The sequence below is a fragment of the Rhineura floridana genome, chromosome 12, assembly GCF_030035675.1.
Source record: "Rhineura floridana isolate rRhiFlo1 chromosome 12, rRhiFlo1.hap2, whole genome shotgun sequence".
In the NCBI taxonomy this organism is placed as follows: domain Eukaryota; kingdom Metazoa; phylum Chordata; class Lepidosauria; order Squamata; family Rhineuridae; genus Rhineura; species Rhineura floridana.
Genome location: NC_084491.1, coordinates 21,235,384 through 21,251,670, shown reverse-complemented (window position 1 = coordinate 21,251,670; position 16,287 = coordinate 21,235,384). Strand labels below are relative to the sequence as shown.

General features: G+C 44.7%; 1 protein-coding gene across 1 annotated transcript in view; it reads left to right on the top strand.

Annotated features, from left to right (window-relative positions):
* ZNF703 (zinc finger protein 703) overlaps positions 1–16,287 on the top strand; it is a 39,252-nt gene that overhangs the window by 16,746 nt on the left and 6,219 nt on the right. The window contains exon 3 of the transcript XR_009758716.1: positions 12,640–12,709. The gene's annotated coding sequence lies outside the window, so the exon portion shown is untranslated. The remainder of the gene's footprint in view (positions 1–12,639; positions 12,710–16,287) is intronic.

Sequence of the window (16,287 nt, the reverse complement as noted above, 5' to 3'; positions counted from 1 at the left end):
CTCAATAGAAGCAACACAAGCAACAAACTCACATGTACACACTTACTGGAGGGAACTAGATGTGAGCCAGTATGTCAAGATGTACCTCCCCTGGACTGTCGGAGAGTTGACTTACAGACACATCCAACTACCCATCCATTTTCTCTGCTAAAGACACACAGACACACTAGGGTCGGGCAAGATCTATCAAATTCGCACTTTCCAAAACAACATGAAAACCGAAACACAGCCATCCTTGGAAATTCATGCTTATTTGAATTTTGCAATGCTGTTTGCCAACCAAGCAATGTTCACAAAAATGCTTATGTTAGGGGAAAGTGTGCATAAAAATGAATATATGAGTGAAAATAACATACAAAAATGTATTACATGATGAGAAATGGCTTGCAAAAATGTGTGCATTAAAATGCAAACAAAAATGTGTTTATTAGGAGAAATTCACACTAAAATGCTGGAGAATTTTCATGAGGATTTTTTTTTAAAAAAATCGCAGATTGCTGTAGAAATGTGGAGAACTGAACTGGAAAAATAAGAAACTGAGAGAATCAAAATGGACAGATCTTTCCATCCCTAACACACACATGCCTCTCCGTAATATGCACTGGGGAAAACCTCCCATTTGATCCAATGGAACGGTGTGGTATAGTGGTTAGAGTGTTGGATTGGGACCTGGGAGACCAGGGTTCAAATCTCCCCTTGGCCATGAAGCTTACTGGGTGACCTTGGACAAGTCACTGTCTCTCAGCCTTATCTCCCTCACAGGGTTGTTGGGAGGATAAAATCGGGAGGGGGAGAACCATATCTGTATGCCACCTTGAGCTCCTTGGAGGAAAGGTGGGATACATATGTAATAATAAATAAATAAGTAACTCCTCCCCCCCTCCATAACACAAACTGCAGGCACAAGGCCCTGATCTAGATGGAGATGCCAGTGGGGGATTTAAACCATATCCTCACGCCAGAGACCTCATCTGGGTTGCAAACACAAATACAACTGCACCTCCAATGTGCTGTATTTCCACGCTGGTTGGAGGAGGAAGGGACATTTCTCCATCTCAGTGGAGGCTATTCCATTAAGGCCCCACCGACCTCAACCTTCCCTGCCTGCCTTCTGAGATATTAGAAGTCCAGGGAGTAATACTGCCTGCCATCTTCTTCCTCCTCCGTAGTCTCAGTGTTGTCCATGTAGGACTCAACAGGGAAGAAGAGGCTAGGACAACACTAGAATAAGGCTGCAATCCACTTACTTCAATAAGACTTACAACTGAGTAGGCCTGGTTAGAACTCCAGCCTTCATTGGCTCTGGGTTCACCGACAGTGTGGGCACCTTGCCTTCTGCCCTACCAGTCCCAATGGGCAACATCTACCACAGCTCCCTCTGGAGCCAGCATGGGAGCCAAGGAGGAAGGTATGGGACTGAGAAGGCCAGATGGGAATCCTCCAAGGGCCACATCTGACCCACAGGCAGAATGTTCCCCATTCCTGTTCTACATGTTCCAAGGAGTGGGCTGAAACCCAATGAACTCTGGTCTGTGTGTATACATACACTTAAGAGACATATTAAATGGCTTACTCAACATCTCCTCCAAAAGGTAAAACAGAGACCGTGGTTTTCCAGAGACAGATGCCAGAAAATAAAGAATGTTCCTGGTAAATAGGGACAGCTGGTGCATATGAATACAAGAATCCCAGGCCCCATCAAACTCAACATTCTTTGTCCCCCAAAACCCTCTGTCCTTGACACATGGTGAAAGGAAAGGAAAGAACACACATCAGGTATTTTAATATTGGCATTCATTCAGTTCACAAGACTATGTTTAAAATGAAACTGATCACAGATAAGAACACAGGAAGAGCCTGCTAGATCAGGCCAATGGCTCATCTAGGCTACATTCATACCATACATTTATTACACGATTATTCCACTTTAAACTGTCATGGCTTCCCCCAAAGAATACTGGGAAGCGTAGTTTGTGAATGGCGCTGAGAGCTGTTAGACCTCTGTTTCCCTCACAGAGCTACAATTCACAAAGTTCTCTGGGAAGAGGGACTGACTGTTAAACTACTCTGAAAACTGTAGCTCTGTGGGGAGAATAGGAGTCTCCTAACCAGGGCCGGCTCCAGAAATGCCGGGGCCCTTGGGCATCAGCTTGCTCTGGCCCCCGGTGTGTGTGTGCATGCGTGCGCGCCCACCTACCTTTCTGCTGTCTTTTACCATTCCCTTAACGAAGATGGCGGCCGCTGTTTCCCTAACGGGATGATGCCTCCTCCGCCATCTTTGTTGATGGCATCTCTGCCATCAACTAAGATGGCGGCAGGGGCTTCAGTACCTTAGGGAAACCACAGCCGCCATCTTCATTAAGGGCAATGGTAAAAGACAGCAGAAAGGTAGGTGGGGGTGTGGGGGCATGGGGGCCCCGTGGATCACAGAAGGGGAGCGGAAGGGCAGCTGAGGGGCCCCCTGTAGCTCCAGGGACTGTCAGGCCAGTGCCCAACCTGGCCGCCCTTTAGAACCAGCCCTGTTTCTAACAACTTTCAGCACCCTTCACAAACTACCCTTCCCAGAATTTTTTGGGGGGAGCCATAACTGTTTAAAGTGGCATAACAGTGAAATAAATGTATGGTGTGAATGTGGCCCTTGTCCAGCCAACCAGATGCCCTTGGGAAGCCTGCAAACAGGACCTGAGCGCAACAGCACTTTCTCCTCCTGCGGTTTCCAGCAACTAGTGTTCAGAAGGATGAGTTTCTGAGTTGATTTTTAGTACAGACCTCTACTCAACCATAGATTGCAGCTACAGAGACTTTTTTCAGCGAGGCAGGAGGAGACATCATAGTAGCACCTTTTTCACCGGGGGGGGGGTAAATGTATATAAATATGAGCTACAGAATTGCCATGATTTCAGGCCTAGCAAAGGGCACTTCAAGACTGCTGCTATTTTCAGGTGGGATTCAGCTGCAGCCTGGCAAATGCAAGTTGCACAATTACAGATGATTGGGAGGTCTTGTGCAACAAACCTGCTTCCCCACTTGCTTGGATGCAACATCATCTAACCTCCTTGCAAACAAATCAGGATGAACGCTCAGTAAAGAGGTCATCTGGAAGCACCCAAAATCTGTTTAAATAACAACACCAAGAAGAACAGTAAAGTCAGCCTAACCCTGCTTTCCTGGGCATCAACCCCAGTGAACTCAATGGGATTTAATTTTGAGTAGCCACATATAGGATTGCTCTGTGAAATGCTTTGATGCTTAGGAGCTCCTGAAGTGAACATGAGCAGAAATGAAGGGGGAAAGCAGCCAAAAGGTAAGATATGACAAAGATATAGGCTTCATCTGTACTGCACATTTCAAGCAGCATCACTCCACTTTAAATAGTCAAATTATAGGGTTCCCTGGGAAGAGGGATTGATTGTTAAACCAATTGTTTAAACCAATTGTTGCTGTGTGAGGGGGATAGGGGATCTCCTAACAACTCTCAGCACCCTTAACAAATTACACTTCCCAGGACTGTTTCAAGGGGTATGATGTGGCTTTAAATGCATAGTGCAGATGGGGCCATACAAAAAGAAACACCCAGTCCTAGAGGAGTACCAATCTACATCGTAAAGAGCTATGTTGGGTTTACACTGAGTAGAATTTAGCTGGATATAATCCAGTGTAAATAATTTGGCCAGTGTCTACTATTGCTAATGAAATAGCTTCAGGATTCTGTGCATTGTAGTTTTGTATCTTCCTGGTTTCTTGAATCCCCAAAGGTTCACTGCAGGACATTAAATAATAGGCTCAAGTTACAGGAAGCCAGATTTTGGCTGAACATCAGGAAAAACTTCCCAAGTGTTAGAGCAGTACTATAATGGAACCAATTACCTAGGGAGGTGGTGGGCTCTCCAACACTGGAGGCATTCAAGAGACAGCTGGACAGCGACCTGTCAGGTATGGTTTAAGTTGTATTCCTGCACTGAGCAGGGAATTGGACTCGGTGGCCTTATAGGCCCCTTCCAACTCTACTGTTCTATGATTCTATGACTGAGCGCAGAAGAATTACCTTTTACACATCCAAATAGGAAAGAGTGAATTGTCCTGTGTCCAATCCTAACAAGTGTAGTTAGGATGTAGCCTTAGGCCTTTTGGAAAGATATGTGGGTAACTGTACCATGAAAACTTGACTTTTTATATAGGATAACTAGCATCAGTCAGAATCCTATGAATTTCAGATACACACACACACAATCAGGTTTCTAGTTTTTATGATTCCAGAGAAATACTTTCATGTTTTGTACCTTCTGCTAGCTCAGGCTTATATTGTCTGGATGAGACTTCCAGAATCTCCAGTAACAACAACTTTAAATTCATCCTGCACCCCTCTCTACTCTACTCTGTGAGCTCCTGTTGCTATCTCTGCATACCTATTTTTCACTAATGCCCCCAAACACTACATTTCTGTTCACTAACAAAAAAATCCTATTTTTGCATGCACACATCGAGAGACATTATGCATCTACATGCTGCTTTGTTTAGTCTAATAATTTGCTCCAGTCTCAACATTTCTTGCACACTGTTCCTCTTGTTGATAAACCCTTTCAAATATGATTTATTACATTTATGCCTTACTTCCCCCTTATATCTCACTTTTTCCTTCCAAGAGCTCTAGGTGGCACACATTTTTCTCTCCCCCACCCCCATTTTATCCTCACAACAACCCTGTGAAGTAGGGTAGCAAAGACAGAAAAGTATGCATGTAAATTTATATATTGGTGAAAATAGCATACATGCATTGTATGCGTTATGGGGAATTGCTTTGCAAAAAGGTGTTAATTAGCAAAAATGCTTACAACAATGTGTATATGAGGAGAAATGCACATGTAGAGCTTGGGAAAGTTACTTTTTTGAACTACTACTCCCATCAGCCCCAGCCAGCATGGCCACTGGATTGGGCTGATGGGAGTTGTAGTTCAAAAAAGTAACTTTTCCAAGCTCTATGTAAATACTGATGAATCTGCATGAGAACTTTATTTGAAAAAATAAATAAATTGCAACCCGATGTGGAAATGTGGAGGAACAAACTGAAGACTGGAAAAATGAGAAACGGAGAGAAACCAAAATGGACAGATTCACCTATACCTAAAAGACACTGAAGAAGGCTAGGGTTTGGAGGGGAAGGAGAGAGGGAGGAAGAGAGAGAGTCTTCAGCATGAACTAAATATGATCCACATTTGCTAGCCACATGCTGATTTGTTGCAGGCCACAAGCTGAACTAGCGGTTTAAGCATTGTTGGCAAAGCAGAAAGGAACCGCAAAAGCATTCTTCTCTTGGAAGAGTGAAACCCAGAGTGGGGAGTGAAGGGAAGTATTTATCACTGCAGCACTTTGAAAAGTGAATTGGAAAGAGTACCAGTCTCTGTAGGGTTTAAATCTCCCCCTAGCTACAGATTGTGACCAGGCTGCTTTGGAAGGGTTCATTTAGCAGGGGTCTTTCATCCAAAAAAAAAAACATGTACTTTTATGGCATGTCATTATCACTCTACAATCATTTCCTCTTCTGTAAATTTACCCCGTGAATGAATGAATAAATGGCATCGTCCAGAGGTCCTCCGTAACATAACAGATGCCTATACCTTTCTTTGCAAGATGATTAGCATACTCTGGCTGTTCCCAGGTTAATCCACTTTCAGAAAATCATAGAGCTGGAAGCGACCAAAAATCAGAATCCAGCTCCTTTCCCAAAGATAAGAACTTTCGTCCACCAGCTTCTCAGAAACTATCCTATGTAATCCAGAACGTAATACTGCAACTGCTACTGAAAAGGTGCTTATACAGCAGGGCTAGGGAACCTGTGGCATTTCCAAATGTTGTTGGATTAAGCTTGCATCATCCCTGACCATTAGTCATGCTGGCTGGAGCTGATGGGATTTGGAGTCCAATGACATCCAGAGGGCCCCAAGTTCCTCATCTCTGTTATACAGCAAACGTCGCCTGAAAGCTGAAGCAAGGGCCCCTCCAGACTGGCGTTTTATTTCAGGTGTATTCCGCCACATGTTCTTGACACAATAATAGTGCATTTGTGGTGGATTTATTCCACTTTAATTCAGCCTGTGATGCTTCCTCAATGCTAACCCCCCGCCCAAATCTTCAATGTGAGGATGATATAATAATAGCAGTTTATCAGAGAGGCCTGTTGTAAGTATACAGATAGGAGCATTCAGTGGAGGCTGGTCCCTTAGGGCAAACGGAGCATTGCCCCACTAACCTCCACCAGCTCCCACCTGCCTCCCTTCTAGCCCAAGGGGTGACACGTGCTGTTGCCTTCCTCCTGCTTAGGCTCAATTGTAGAACTCAACCCTTGTAAAACTCAACAGGGAGGAGGAGGATGGGGTCAAAACTAGAAGTAGTTTGTTCAGCCTATCATTAGCTGTGGCTTCACCTACTGATGGGCTCCCTGACTTCCTCCCTGCTAGTCCCAATAGGCACCATCCATCCATCACTGGGAGCAATGGAGTCTGCCTTATACCAGGTGAATATATTTGTCCATGCTAGCCCAATGCTATCTACTCAGATTGGCAGTGACTCTTCAGAGTCTCAGGCAGGGAGTCTTTCCCATCACTGGCAACACCCCGTTAGGATGGAAAGATCTGTCAATTTCGGTTCTCTCCGTTTCTCATTTTCCCATTCTTAAATCCAGTTCTTCACATTTCTGCAGCAATTTGCAATTTTTTTTTACATCCTCATGAATATTCTCCAGCATTTTAGTGTGAATTTTTCCTAATAAACCCATTTTTGTAGGCACTATTGACTAATGTACACATTTTTGCAAGCCATTTCTCATAATCTAATGCATTTTTGTATGTTATTTTCATTCATAAGAACATAAGAACATAAGAAGAGCCTGCTGGATCAGGCCAGTGGCCCATCTAGTCCAGCATCCTGTTCTCACAGTGGCCTACCAGGTGCCTGGGGGAAGCCCGCAAGCAGGACCCGAGTGCAAGAACACTCTCCCCTCCTGAGGCTTCCGGCAACTGGTTTTCAGAAGCATGCTGCCTCTGACTAGGGTGGCAGAGCACAGCCATCATGGCTAGTAGCCATTGATAGCCCTGTCCTCCATGAATTTGTCTAATCTTCTTTTAAAGCCGTCCAAGCTGGTGGCCATTACTGCATCTTGTGGGAGCAAATTCCATAGTTTAACTATGCGCTGCGTAAAGAAGTACTTCCTTTTGTCTGTCCTGAATCTTCCAACATTCAGCTTCTTTGAATGTCCACGAGTTCTAGTATTATGAGAGAGGGAGAAGAACTTTTCTCTATCCACTTTCTCAATGCCATGCATAATTTTATACACTTCTATCATGTCTCCTCTGACCCGCCTTTTCTCTAAACTAAAAAGCCCCAAATGCTGCAACCTTTCCTCGTAAAGGAGTCGCTCCATCCCCTTGATCATTCTGGTTGCCCTCTTCTGAACCTTTTCCAACTCTAGAATATCCTTTCTGAGATGAGGCGACCAGAACTGTACACAGTATTCCAAATGCGGCCGCACCATAGATTTATACAATGGCATTATGATATCGGCTGTTTTATTTTCAATACCTTTCCTAATTATTGCTAGCATGGAATTTGCCTTTTTCACAGCTGCCGCACACTGGGTCGACATTTTCATCGTGCTGTCCACCACAACCCCGAGGTCTCTCTCCTGGTCGGTCACCGCCAGTTCAGACCCCATGAGCGTATATGTGAAATTCAGATTTTTTGCTCCAATATGCATAATTTTACACTTGTTTATATTGAATTGCATTTGCCATTTTTCCGCCCATTCACTCAGTTTGGAGAGATCTTTTTGGAGCTCTTCGCAATCCCTTTTTGTTTTAACAACCCTGAACAATTTAGTGTCATCAGCAAACTTGGCCACTTCACTGCTCACTCCTAATTCTAGGTCATTAATGAACAAGTTGAAAAGTACAGGTCCCAATACCGATCCTTGAGGGACTCCACTTTCTACAGCCCTCCATTGGGAGAACTGTCCGTTTATTCCTACTCTCTGCTTTCTGCTTCTTAACCAATTCCTTATCCACAAGAGGACCTCTACTCTTATTCCATGACTGCTAAGCTTCCTCAGAAGCCTTTGGTGAGGTACCTTGTCAAACGCTTTTTGAAAGTCTAAGTACACTATGTCCACTGGATCACCTCTATCTATATGCTTGTTGACACTCTCAAAGAATTCTAATAGGTTACTGAGACAGGACTTTCCCTTGCAGAATCCATGCTGGCTCTGCTTCAGCAAGGCTTGTTCTTCTATGTGCTTAGTTAATCTAGCTTTAATAATACTTTCTACCAGTTTTCCAGGGACAGAAGTTAAGCTAACTGGCCTGTAATTTCCGGGATCCCCTCTGGATCCCTTTTGAAGATTGGCGTTACATTTGCCACTTTCCAGTCCTCAGGCACGGAGGAGGACCCGAGGGACAAGTTACATATTTTAGTTAGCAGATCAGCAATTTCACCTTTGAGTTCTTTGAGAACTCTCGGGTGGATGCCATCCGGGCCCGGTGATTTGTCAGTTTTTATATTCTCCATTAAGCTTAGAACTTCCTCTCTCGTTACCACTATTTGTCTTAGTTCCTCAGAATCCCTTCCTGCAAATGTTAGTTCAGGTTCAGGGATCTGCCCTATATCTTCCACTGTGAAGACAGATGCAAAGAATTCATTTAGCTTCTCTGCAATCTCCTTATCGTTCTTTAGTACACCTTTGACTCCCTTATCATCCAAGGGTCCAATTGTCTCCCTAGATGGTCTCCTGCTTTGAATGTATTTATAGAATTTTTTGTTGTTGGTTTTTATGTTCTTAGCAATGTGCTCCTCAAATTCTTTTTTAGCATCCCTTATTGTCTTCTTGCATTTCTTTTGCCAGAGTTTGTGTTCTTTTTTATTTTCTTCATTTGGACAAGACTTCCATTTTCTGAAGGAAGACTTTTTGCCTCTAAGAGCTTCCTTGACTTTGCTCGTTAACCATGCTGGCATCTTCTTGGCCCTGGCGGTACCTTTTCTGATCTGCGGTATGCACTCCAGTTGAGCTTCTAATATAGTGTTTTTAAACAACTTCCAAGCATTTTCGAGTGATGTGACCCTCTGGACTTTGTTTTTCAGCTTTCTTTTTACCAATCCCCTCATTTTTGTGAAGTTTCCTCTTTTGAAGTCAAATGTGACCGTGTTGGATTTTCGTGGCAATTGGCCAGTTACATGTATGTTTAATTTAATAGCACTGTGGTCACTGCTCCCAATCAGTTCAACAACACTTACATCTCACACCAGGTCCCGGTCCCCACTGAGGATTAAGTCCAGGGTTGCCGTCCCTCATATATTCATTTTTATGCACATTGTCCCCTAACATGCATTTTTGTAAACAGTGTTTGGTTGGCGGACTGCATTGCAAAATTCAGGTAAGTGTAAATTTCCAAGGATGGCTGTGTTTTGGCTCTCATATTGTTTCAGAAAGTGCGAATTTGATAGATTCAGCTTGAAATGCGAACTGAATCGAATTTCTCATCCATCTGTAACTTTACACCAACTAACATATTTTTAGTTTAGAGATAAGGTGAGTAAGAGGTGGTGACATGGTAGAACTGTATAAAATTATGCATGGCATGGAGAACGTGGATAGAAAAGATTTTCTCCGTCTCTCAACATTCGAACTCGTGGACATCCAATGAAGCTGAATGTTGGGAGAGTCAGGGCAGACAAAAGAAAGTACTTCTTCACAGAGCACATAGTTAAACCATGGGATTCGCTTCATCAAGACGCAGTGGTGGCCACCAATTTGGATGGATTTAAAAGAGGATGAGACAAATTCATGGAGGATAATGGCATCAAAGGCTACTATCCATGATAGCTGTGCTCTGCCTCCATAGTTGGAGGCAACACGCTCCCGTGTACCAGTTGATGAAAATCACAGGAAGGCAGAGTGCTCTTGTGCTCATGTCCTGCTTTTTGGCTTCCCATGGGCATCTGGTTGGACACTGTGAGAACAGGATGCTGGATTATTTGGGCCACTGGGTCAATGCAGAAGGCTCTTATTGTGTTCTTATTTTCTTAACACTGGTACAAGCTGCCTGTATACATGCACAAGTGTTCGTGTGTAAGAGCATACACTTGCTGATTTGCATAGCTCAACACTTGTATACACAGACTCTGCCCTCATTGGACATTCAATTTGGATAACTCTTACGAGGAGTGTACAGCTCAGCTATGGTGTACATGGACTGTACTCTCATGTGAGGACCTCTGATCTGATCCCTTTTTAACTGGAGACACCAGAGACTGAACACGGGCTGTTTTGCATGCAAAGCATGTACTCAGACACCGAGGTCGCTTTCAGTCACTATTTTTGGGGATGAAGCACATACTGGTAATCTAGGTTTGCGCAATGGAAGTGGATTAAAGTGCTCTGTCTCCCTGGTGCAACAAACCTCTTTAAAAACAACAAAAACCCAGACTTACTGTGGTTAGGAAACTGATGGGGAAATGGACTGAAAATGGTGGGAGTAACAAATAAGTAATGGGAAGACATAGAACCACCACCCAAGCAAATCCTGATTAATGCAGGATGAATGCTCATTGCCATGTAACCTCCCTGCCAACAGATTAGAACAAATGATTAATAAAGTTCAGACATAGGCTATCCTCCATGTAAGCTTCATGCAAGCAAATCAGGATGAATGCTGAATAAAGAGGTCATCTGAAGGAGCCCTAAGGCATGGTTCATTAACCTTGGGTCCCCAGATGCTGTTGGACTACAACTTCCATCATCCCCAGACAGCATGATCAACGGTCATGGATGATGGGAGTTGTAGTCCATCGACATCTGGGGACCCAAGGTAGAAAAACAGTGTGCTAAGGTATATAATCCCTATACAAGTGTTAAGTATTGGCATTAGTCTTATATGCAGAACTTTTTTGTGAGTGATAATACTCACAGTACCATAAGCTAGAGGAAGCACCCAGCTGATGAAGCGTCAAGGCCCCATCTGACAAAGCATCAAGGCATGTTAAGCAGCAGAGCAAGAAGAGGGTAAGTAACACCCATTCATTTCATTATTTAATCAAAACAGCTCAGAGTAATAAGGGCAACCTTAGGTCACTTTGAGCTAGGAGCCAAATCTTGAAAGAACTTATGAGCCGAATTCTAGAGATAGGAAGCCTATAGAAACCTAGTTTTCAACACTACCCTAGCAGGAAAGCCTGAGGGAACACAGTGAACCAGGCTAAACTCCAGTTCTGGAGAATTGGGTAAAACGGAAACTCCACCAATACGTACAATGGAAGAGTCAGCTTTAAAAAGAGGAGGCTTAGCCTTCCTTGAACACCCCCCCCCAACAAGCTCTGTTTTCCTAGGTTAAAAAAGCTTAGGTTGTTCTAAGTGAAAAAAAGCAGGAGGCTGGAATCTCCAAGTGATAGATTTAAAGCAGCTAAAAGCTAGGCTTGCATGTCCAGGCTAGAATGCAAGGCGCTACTGAAAACTACAGTCATTGATAAAAGTGTGTTGTCGTCAGCAAACAAAATAAAATAAAGCCAAAGCTAGTTAGCTTTTTTTAGTATCACTAGTAAAAGCTTTGAAACAGGCCTCTCTCTCAGGAAGGAAACTTCAGTTAGCCCCAAAAAAGTTAATCATCAGTTGATTGTTGAGCCATCAGCCTCACTTAATACATCGGTATAGAGTAGTGGTGCCTCTTTTTTTCCTGCCTTTGGCAGCCATTTTCTGCTGACACTCATGGCACCTTTATCAAGATATGAGTACCAGCATGTCATTTTTACACACACACACCTAAAAGAAAAGCACTGCCTGTGCCTATTAAATTGGTATTGCTGGACACCATGCTGCGAGTGTGAACTTAGGCATGTGTCCCCTGAAAGGCTATCCAGTTGCCTCCTACCTTGCCCTGTGTTGGATTGCCCTCTCTCTCGCTACACAGAGGGCTCCTGCTTTGCCCTTCTCCCTGCTCCTTCCCCTCCTCCCCTCCATTTGTTTCAATGAACAGCCCTTTTATCTATTCTGTAGGTACAAATGAAGCTGTCCAATTTGATCAGGTCCTTGATATGACAGGTTGAGGGAGTCGGGGGCCCTCAAACAGAGCAGCCTTGTCTGTCAGGGGTTGCCTGACACTCCCCATAATAGCCAGATTGATGAGGTTCTGAAAGTAGGGCCCCGGCGCATTTTCAAGCTCTATTTTGGGTGAAAACACTTCTTGAAAGATCTTGAAAGGAGCTGGCAGTTTAGTAGTTCAAATGATTAATGAGTGCTGGCTCCGCTGGGTAGATTTTGTTGGCGGTGCCAGGAGTGGCAGTGAGCCTGTTCTAGCAGGCTAGAACATGGAGCTCCCTCACTTCCCCCACCCCATAACTCTCCCCCCTCTCTCTTTTCTCTCTCTCTTTCTCTTCCCCACCCCCCATGTTTTCCCGGAAATGACACTAAGGCGACAGGCTCCACATATGGAAAAAGTTAAATATAAATTACTGCTGAAAGAAGCCTAGCCTGAGCCCAGTTAGTTAAAAGATGTTTATGGATCCAGGGATGAACATGGGCCTGCATATGTATACTGTATTTAAAGATGATAAATATGATTCAGTGAGGACAGGATTTTTCTTCTTCCTTGCTTTCTCCAGGCACCGGCAGAACAGACTACACAGTCCAGACCTTGCTTAGATCTCTGAAATTTGCAGTGCCATAAATTGGGTGAGACGAGACGGACGGAACTTGGCTCTTTTACATCTCCCATTTAGGCAGCCTTGGCTTTATTTATGGTTTTCTGAGAAGGCGGACAGAAACTCTTCACCCGCAATTCCATCCCGGCATTGTCAATCCACAGGGTTTATTCAGCTTGACACCCATCCATCAATGCATGTCCTTGGTTTGCCCTTCTGCATTGGTGTGGAAACTCAGGCCTGGGAGCCAAATGTGGCCTCCAGGCTCTCTATTTGGCCCTTAGGGTTCTCTCTGGGCCACTCCCACAGGCACCCCCTCCTTGAGTGGTTTTACCTGGGTGGAATGTGTCCTTGAACTGTGATAATGCCACTTGCTTGCCTGGATGGAGAGATGTGGGGGTGTAGAAACCTCTGACTTTTGCATGACTGGAATATATACTACCATACAAGGATAACAGTCACATGCTCATTTTTGCATATGGCCCTGCCTAGTAATGGTATATGGCCCCAGACATTTTTCCATGACATAATGCAGCCCTTGGGCTCAAAAAGGTTGCCCACACCTACATTTCTGTTTAGCTATATTGGTAGAGTTGCTCTTTTCCCACACACACACCAGGACTGCATAATTTGTGGGCCACCTAGGTGAATGTGGTTCACCACTCAGATATCAGCTGGATCCAAACATAACACAAAACCATGGGATGTGTGCAAACTAGTTAAGAATCCATGCTGTGGTTTTAGATTCAAGATATACAGAAGGCAAGCCACAGCTTTGTGAGTTTATATGTTCTTTTCTGTCTCCCTGGTGCAGCAGCCTCTTGAGATGGAGCAATGGTCCTAAGTGTGGTTTGTCAGTGGTCTGTGACTTCAGATATAATAGCAAATCACAATGAACCCTTACTGTGGTTTGCAAAGCAACTTCAAACTACAGTTTATAGGCAGGCTTAGATTCAGATTTTAAAACAAACCATGATTTGGCATTGTGTCTGAACCCAGCCAGTGTGGTGTGCTAGATGAAGGTCGTTCATGCCATAAGGGACCCATGTGTCCTTTTTTACAGAGCACAATTTTCTATTTGAAGGGCTGTCAGAGGACAGTCCTCTATGGTGGCATAATAGTTAACTCTGGTGTGGGAGCTTATCATGATCACTCCCATAGCCATGACCTCTGAGGATGCAGACAGCTAGCTGTATTGCTCCAATACACACACACATATACATACATACACAAGCAGCCTTACACCCAGCATTGGTTGGGAATTCTACAAAACAAAAAAATCCATGCACTTTTGAAATTAGTGGTTAAAATCGGTACAGTTTTGGAAGGTTCAGTCCGCCATCTTGATTCAATATGGTGTCCAATATGGTGTCCCACATAAACGAAAACCTGCTCCTTGATTTCAGGAACCATCATGCAAATCTGGTTGCAATATCATGCATGTATCTCACAGCCACACACAGAACAAGGAATGGTAATACATAGCATAACACCCACCTTATTAGGACCCACATGATTGCATCGTTTCGTGGGAGTAAGCTCCCCTGAATACAACGTACACTGACTGACAGTGGCTCTCCAGGATTTTACCCAGGAGTCTTTTCCCAGCCCTACTTGGAAACTGAATCTGGGACTTTGTGTGTGCACAACATGTGCTCTACCGTTGAGCTACAGCCCTTGTCCATGAAAGGTTAGTTTCTTGATTAGTTAGCTTGTGTGTGTGCACTCATGCACTGAATTATCACAGTGAGTCCCTTGGGCACTTGGCGCATGAATTCAGATCAGATTCTTCTGTTTCCATCCTATCCAGTATTGGGAAGAAGCTCTTTGCCTTTCTCTTCGTTTTGATGGATTTTCTTTACGCTCTTTGATTTACTTACGGAGATTGGCTCCCGTTATTCCTCCAGTTGCCTGCATAGGTTCTGGGGTCTGCCATCTTCATCTAACACCTGGGCCCTTGCGTGGCCTCAACAGAGCTATCGTTGGAGAGAGATTCTTTCCACTGACCTGCTGAAATAGAAACATCCAAGCGAAATGTTTTCCCTGTGCAAACACGTGCAGGCACGCAGAGATCAAGCTAAGCCTTGCTTGCCTTTGATCTGCATCCAAGCCCCATTCATCATGTTCATCAGGACATCTCTCCAGCCTAGTGCCTCAAAGCTGCAGGGAGCACCCAGAGAAGAAAGGCTATTCCCCCTACTACCGCCATATAGAGAAGCTTATATTCATTCATTCATTCACGTCTGGGTTTCTACTTGTGTCTGCTGAGCCATTACCAGCCTGATCTATTGCTCGCAGGGAGGGACATTGTGCATTGTCTCCAGAGAGTCCTGCTGATTGGTGCAGGATTTGAAAGGGAAGAGAAAAATCTCCTCACACAGCCAGGTATGGGACACACAGTATGCATTTCTTGAATGAAAACAATTTGTTTTGCCACTGGTGAATGGAACTACAGTGCTCCCCCAGATGTACTTCATACAGTGTGGCCAAGCAGGGCATGCTGCAGAGGTGAGCGACCTGTGGCCCTTGGCCTAATTTCATGCAGCCCTCAGTCTAATTTCCTGCAGGTGGCCAAGAGGGGAACAAACAGAGAGAAAGGGGGTGACAGAAAGATAAAGAGGGAGACAAGAAGACTCCCTTCTGGGCCCTGCTTCCACCCACCACTGGCTCTGGCCTCACCAATACTGGTATGTGACCCTCAAACAGCGGAGGCTGGTAGTGCAGATGTCAGTGGGGCAGTGAATCTGCTCTGGGTTTTAGTCTGAACTTTCAAAGAGCTGTCCAAGGTGCTGAGTTAAGTAAAACCTGGAGCGGATTCACTTCCCCGCTGACATCGGAGCCACTCGCCTGCACTGCCTTCAAACAAACAAAAAAGTTCACCGCTCATAGGAACACAGGCTGCCTTATACTGAGTGAGACCATTGCTCCATCTAGCTCATTATCTTCTACAGTGGCTGTCAGAGGCTGTCCAGGGTTCCAGGCTGGGTTCTCTCCTAGCCCTACCTGGAGGTGCTGGGAATTCAGTCTGGGACCTTCTGCATGCAAAGCAGATGCTCTGCCACTGAGCCATGGCCCTTCCCCTGTGAAAACTTGGAACACAAGAAGCTGCCTCATACTGAGTTGGACCATTGGTCCATCTAGCTCAGTATTATCTACACTGACTGGCAGCAGCTCTCCAGGGTTTCAGGCATGGCAAACAAAACAGTCTCTCCCGCCTCTAACTGGAGATGCCAGGGATTGAACTTGGGGCCTTCTGCTTGCAGGGTAGATGCTCTACCACTGAGCCGTGGCTTTCCCCCCCTACTTCTGGTGTATTGGATAGTATGTTGACCCTGGACCTGGATTCTAATCTCTGCTCGGGCATAGATTTATAGGTAAAGTCACACAACATTGAAAAGAGGCTGGAATGTAGGTCGTGTACTGAGTATGAGCACGTGTTGAAACATTGGCACAGTAGCTCAGCTCTTGCCCAAGTCTGGATAAGGTTGGTCAGTGGAGGCTTTTGTTCTATCCCACCATTCAGTGCCTTTCAAGAATTGTTCAGGGGAACTAGTGAGCTTCGCTCAGGCTTCATTCATTCAATTCCCATACAGAACATGAGCGTGGATG